Source organism: Fundulus heteroclitus, chromosome 15 (assembly GCF_011125445.2).
Source record: "Fundulus heteroclitus isolate FHET01 chromosome 15, MU-UCD_Fhet_4.1, whole genome shotgun sequence".
Taxonomy (NCBI): Eukaryota; Metazoa; Chordata; class Actinopteri; order Cyprinodontiformes; family Fundulidae; genus Fundulus; species Fundulus heteroclitus.
The window spans coordinates 22,742,664-22,748,663 of NC_046375.1; positions in this window are offsets into that span (position 1 = coordinate 22,742,664).

Consider the following 6,000-nt stretch of genomic DNA (forward strand, 5'->3'; position numbering starts at 1 on the left):
GGCTAAAACACTGTGGTAGCATACGTCGGGCCTCGGCGAAGGAAAGGCCGCAGTTTTTGTGACATGCCCCCGGCGTATTTAAAGAAGGAATGGACGTTGTCGCCACAAACATGACTCATTTTCTGCACACTAATTCTCCCCCTCCAAACACACACACACACTTCTGAAGTCATTAGCGGAGCATCCGTATTATCCAAAAATGGAAAACATGGTCTTGCGGAGCTTGGGGAACAAATCGCCAGATTGGGCTGGTAAGTCATTGCAGGGACTTTTAGGGAAATTTAGAAATGAGAAAACTGTTCGTATAAATCCAACAGATGATAGATGTGCTTTTTTTTTTTTTTTTTTTTTTCTCTCTCCCCCCGTTGGTAAACATCACGGTACAATTACTGACACCATAAAATGAAATACATTTAAGTATTTTGGGCACCCAAAGAATTCCATCCCTCCAAAGGTCTGCGGTCTTGCTTGTTCCTTCACGCTCGCGCAGCATTCCACCAACTGAGCCTGCAAATCTAGCAGGACTAAAAGCTCAAATGTGATCGGATTAAAGATTCACTGACATTTCAGATTTACGGCTCGCTCAAGTGCACGCTGGATCCTCCCGAGTGCCTCGCAGCTGTAAAGCCAGCCTTTCATTTCAGCTGTGAGATGTTAGGAACAGCTCTGGAATGCACTCACAGAGGACTGCTAGAGTGGAATTTTTTTTTGCTGGGAATTTCCCACACTGTGTGTGTTTTTGCATATGCTCAGAGTGTGTCTCCGACCCGTGTTGAGTGCATGACTCTGAGTCGGCATAAACAAAAAAAAAAAGCGAGTGAGTCATGTGTGCAGAACGCTTCAGGAAGGTAAATAAGTGGCATGTCAGGTAAGACACGCCGAAGTGTTTTGTTTCTTTCTGAGACTTTAGATTAGATGTGTACTGTACTGTTCCCTGGAAGAAGGTACTTCCCTGTTCTAGCGTCCGGCCCTTCCTGCTTTGTGTGTAACCACACCTTCACCGGCACGAAGGGTTTGTTTTTAAAAGCCTTCATTCAACTGCTTTGGCATCCCGAGTGGCAACTTTTTTCAAATGAAACTGCACATCCAAGGAGCAGAACGGACCAACAGGGCCCTGCAAAAGCGTGCCCTTTGAGCTTTATTACATTTTGTCAGGCTGCAGCCACAGTTTTTAATGTATTTTATTAGGATCGGAACTACTGACTAGTTGTGAATTGGAAGAAAATTTGATGTGTGCTTTTTAAAAGTTGTTACACACGTCCTGAGAGAAGGGGAACCTCCACCCCAGTCTCTTGTCATTTGCGGCCTCTAACAAGTTTTTAGCCCAATCCGTCTTCTCCTCAACTCTGACTGGCTTCCCAAGTTTGCTGGAAAAAAAAAAAACACTGCATGATGCCATGCACCAATGCCATGTCTCACTTTAGACATGTTAGTGTGATATGCGGTGTTCAAGGTTTACATACACTAATAAATTTGATTTTGGACTCATCTCAACTGAGCACTTTTTTCCTCATTTACATGGACTTTCGCAAACTGCAAACATTCTTAGGACTTCTTTCAATTGCAACAATCATCTTGTTGCTACGCTGTAAAGGCCAGGCTTGTGCAATGCACGACCAGTAGCTGTTTTGTTGAGAGATTGTGCCAGCTAGGATGTGAATCTCTGCAGCTGCTCCAGAGTTACCAAGGGCCTCTTTGCTGTTTCTTTGCTGAAGGCTCTCCTTGTAGTTGTACCATAGTCCATCTGTTTTTTGTATGCTGAACTGGGCATTGCTCTCAGAAACGCGATACTGTTTGTTTAAAATCAAGATAATCTTCATTTTCCCAAGAAGGGGACATTTGTCTTGGGCTACAGTTCCACATGCAGCTGTAGGACCTGTGATGAACACGGTGGCCTTTGTGACGCATAAAATAATCAGAAAGTAACCACAGTGGCAGGAACTGTAGAATATACATAGAATATTAAAAAAGAACCAGTAAAATACAAGGTAAATAAATAATGGACACTTGAAAATGATGCACCATGCATATCATTCATGAAATTAAGAATAGTTTAAGAGTTAAACAATAAAGCGCCTAATGAAGGAATAGAAGGAACTTTGAGCTGCTTTGAACTTCATCACATACATTCAGAAAAAGTTAGAAAGCATTTTATTCCAGGTTTATTTAGGGGTATCAGACTAATGGGTACTGAATAGAAATGTCCTACTTTACAGTTTTTTACTTTAATTGTTTTAAACTTCTCATCTTTGCTCCACAGCTGTCTGTGTTTCCTGGTTTTCATGATGCTCTTCGTTCACTGATCTTCTCCAATAAAGGAGTTTTATTTAGGGGAATCAGATTAAAGGGGACCAACTGCAAAACACAACTCATTTCTTTCTAAAATTTTGGAAGAAATGTTGAAAAAAAACCATTCTTTCCACTTCACAATTACAGTATGCACTACTAGGTATTTTTCATTAAAAATCCCAATAAAATACTCTGAAGTGGGTGATGTGGAACTAACTGGATAACATTGAAGGGATGTGAATACTTTTCCAAAGCACCAAATTAGGGGAAGTGACTCAAATCAATGAAAACGATGGCCTTCTTTGCGGCGCTGCATGCGAAGGACCGCTTCTGCAGATGCTGACCTTCAGTAGCCTTGTTAATTTGAGGCCGCCTCGCTCCTTTGTAAAAATCCCCCAAACTTTCCCCACGCCAAGTCTCTCCTCCCAGCCGCCAAGATAATGGCCTTTTCAGGCCTCCCGTCGTCTCCCCGGCTCATGCAGCGCACTGCACCGCAGCTGGCGGACAGGCTGCCTGGCGAGTGGCAGCGTACGGAGGCCCCCCCGTTTTCCACCTAAGTGCTTTTCCAGGTCCGAGAGTCTGGGCAAGCGTCGCCAAGGCCCCAGACGTGGAAGGCCCGAGCTTTGTGGTCCAGATGCGCGGCGATAGCAGCCAGCCAGACGCACATCTGCAATCATTTGAACTTATTGGGGAAATTCCTTGTTCAGTGTGCCTCTCCTTATGTGTGTTTTTTTTTTCTTCTTCTTCTTGCTGGATCCTCATCTTGGGGGAGTGAATGCTTCACCACCTCCCTCTGTTCTTCCTCTAATGGCTCTGTGTGTCACGGTGCATGCAGACAAGACAAACAGGCCGGTCTGACTCCAGAAGGCGCGGGGGTACTTTGTGTTGAGGAAATTTAAAGACAGGATGAAAGAGCTCAATCTTTCATCTTTTTTAAATGCGTCGTTCTGCACAAGAGGCGCAGACATAACAAGTTGGTTTGCGAGGCTGTGTTTGTCATTACTGTCTTTGAATCCGTTTCGCCACACGTATCATTAGTGTGACAAAGAAGAGGAAGAAAAAAACAAAAATGCATGGATTTCATTCTCGAGTGATTCATGAAAGGAGACCCGGAGATGGGCCACCGCTCGCTCCAAAAATAAAACCCTGCGTCGTTTTTTTTGCAGCGCCGGTGACTGCGGTGCGTTCCAACAAAAGGCGCTAAAAATACCCATTGTTATGCTGCTGCATGGGTTGGCCGCGGCACAACAAAAGCGGGGAGTTTCATCACGTCCAGGATGTCGGCAGATTTCCTTGTATTTGGATTTCGAGATTTGGGACGTGATGTTCTGATGGATGTTCTGAGCTCAGCTGTAACCCAGTGTCATACTTTCACAGGTCTGCAGGGTTCTTCACCTTGTCTGACTTGTACAGGGACAGAATTATGTTTTTGCATCACACTGCTTGGCCTAAACAAACCGTTCTGGGAAACCGTGCTCTGTTGTGTTTATGCAGGAGGTTTCGTCCTTGTCTATTAGATGTGGCCTTTTGGAGACAATGTCTCCCTTCCGGAGACTCCGACGCACATTCTTTGACTTGAACCTTACCTCTCTTACTCCCTCTGGAACTTGCAGGTGACCGTCCTTTTTTTCCCCCTCATAGTAGAATAAATATTTGAGTTAATGGCTTTTTAATTCACAGCATGCTTAAGCCAAACAACAAAGAGACAGTCTTTCAGTTCAGTTCGGTTTCTTTATACAATGCCAATTTACCAGCATTTACAAGCCAAACCAATTCAAGCCCTGAAATCTATAATCCGATCAAATCAATCTAATTAATTTACATACATGTATACCAGCTAGATCCTAGTTTTTTTTAACATGCACTTTTATTAAGTTTACGTCAGCTGATTGCATTGATGCAATACCTTCTACTAGGCAAGCTGTTGCCAGCAGTAGGCAGTTGATTGTGTAAAGGCAGTTATTTGCGGCGCAAGCGATCCCTCCTCCTAATAAAGCATGCGGGGGCAGTGAGAAGGAACAGCTCTTTTTTAACAGGAGGAGACCTTCAGAATTTGGCTCAGTGTGAATGGCCATCTGCCAAAACCTACTGAGGGTTGGAGAGGACAGGGCAGTCTCACAAACAACACAGACTCAAGAAGTACTTCATATGTTAAAGAAAACTAGAGATTTAATGGCAGCAGCAGATCCTTTAGTGGCATCATCTAGTAGAGAACCATAGCTAATGATAATCCAAATAGTAGAGCAGTAGGAAAATGCAGCAGGGTGAGGGAAAGTGGTCATTATGTCCTCCAGCAGCCTAAACCTATAGCAGCATAACTATAGAGATAGCTCACGGTAACATGAGCCACTCTGACTATAAGCTTTGTCAAAAAGGAAAGTTTTAGGATTAGTCTTAAAAGTAGACAGGGTGTTTGCCTCACGGACCAAAACTGGGAGGTGGTCCCACAGGAGAGGAGCCTGATAGCTAAAAGATCTGCCTCCCATTCTACTTTTACAGACTCTAGGAACCACCAGCAGACCTGCAGTCTGAGAGCAAAGTGCTCTGTAAGGAACATACGGGGTAATCAGAGCTCTGATATATGATGGAGCTTGATTATTAAAGGCATACTATGCAACATTTTTCAGTTAATTAATGTGTTCCATACCATTTTGGATGATTAAATGAGTCATTTCAGGTCGAACAAAGGTTTTCTCGGCCATCCTGGGGCTCTGTGGTGGAAATACCGCACTTGATGAAGGTTTCTGCAGTATTACTTTGGACTTCTTGATAATAAGAAATACAACAATTTCACCCAAAAATATCAAATGCATGGACTAGTATTTATGCATCAATGTGGGACAGGATGTTTCAAATTTAGGAAATATTGCATAAGTGCATTAAGAATGCTCTTAAAACATGTTTAATATGAGATATAATGACGTGTCCTGGTCAAACACGAGATTAAGGTTCGGTGTAGTATCATTGGAGGCCAAGTAAATGCAATGCAGAGTAAATTACTGACTAAGCCGTTTCTTTTTTAGATGCTGACGCTCTGATAGACTTGAAGACTGGCTCAGATTTTAACAGACCGCAACTTGTGAGACTGATGGACTGTGGTCAGCAACACAGGAGCGCCACAGGGGACTGTATTCTCACCGTTCCTTTTCACTCTGCACACTTCAGACTTCCAGCACAAGCCCGACTCAGAGATGGATAAGAAGCTGAGTACAGAGAGCTAGTGGATGGCATTGTGGTAGGTTGTGGGAACTATTATCTCATCTTGAATGTGAACAAAACAGAGGAGTTGATTGTAGATTTCAGGAGAGGGTCAGTTCAAACCCTATTTCCATCATGGGAGAAGAAGTGGAGGTAGTTGAGGAATATAAATACCCCGTTGTTTATCTGGACAACAGACTAGACTGGAGACACAACAGTGAAGCCATCTATAAGAAGGAAATGAAGCTGACTGCACATTTTGAGCCAGCTTAGGTCCTTCAAAGTTTACAGCAAGATGCTGCATATTTTCTATAAGTCTGTTCTGAGGATGACTGTTCCCATAATGCAAAGAAGGATAAAACCAATAAAATTATGGACAACCTTGACCATCCTCTTTCTGTCAACAGCCATCACTATCTACAATATTTTTTTTAAATCTGCTTAGCTGTGTTTCTCTCCTATATGAAGGCAGTAAAGGAGCTATTACTGTCCTCACCCTTATAATTTTCCCTT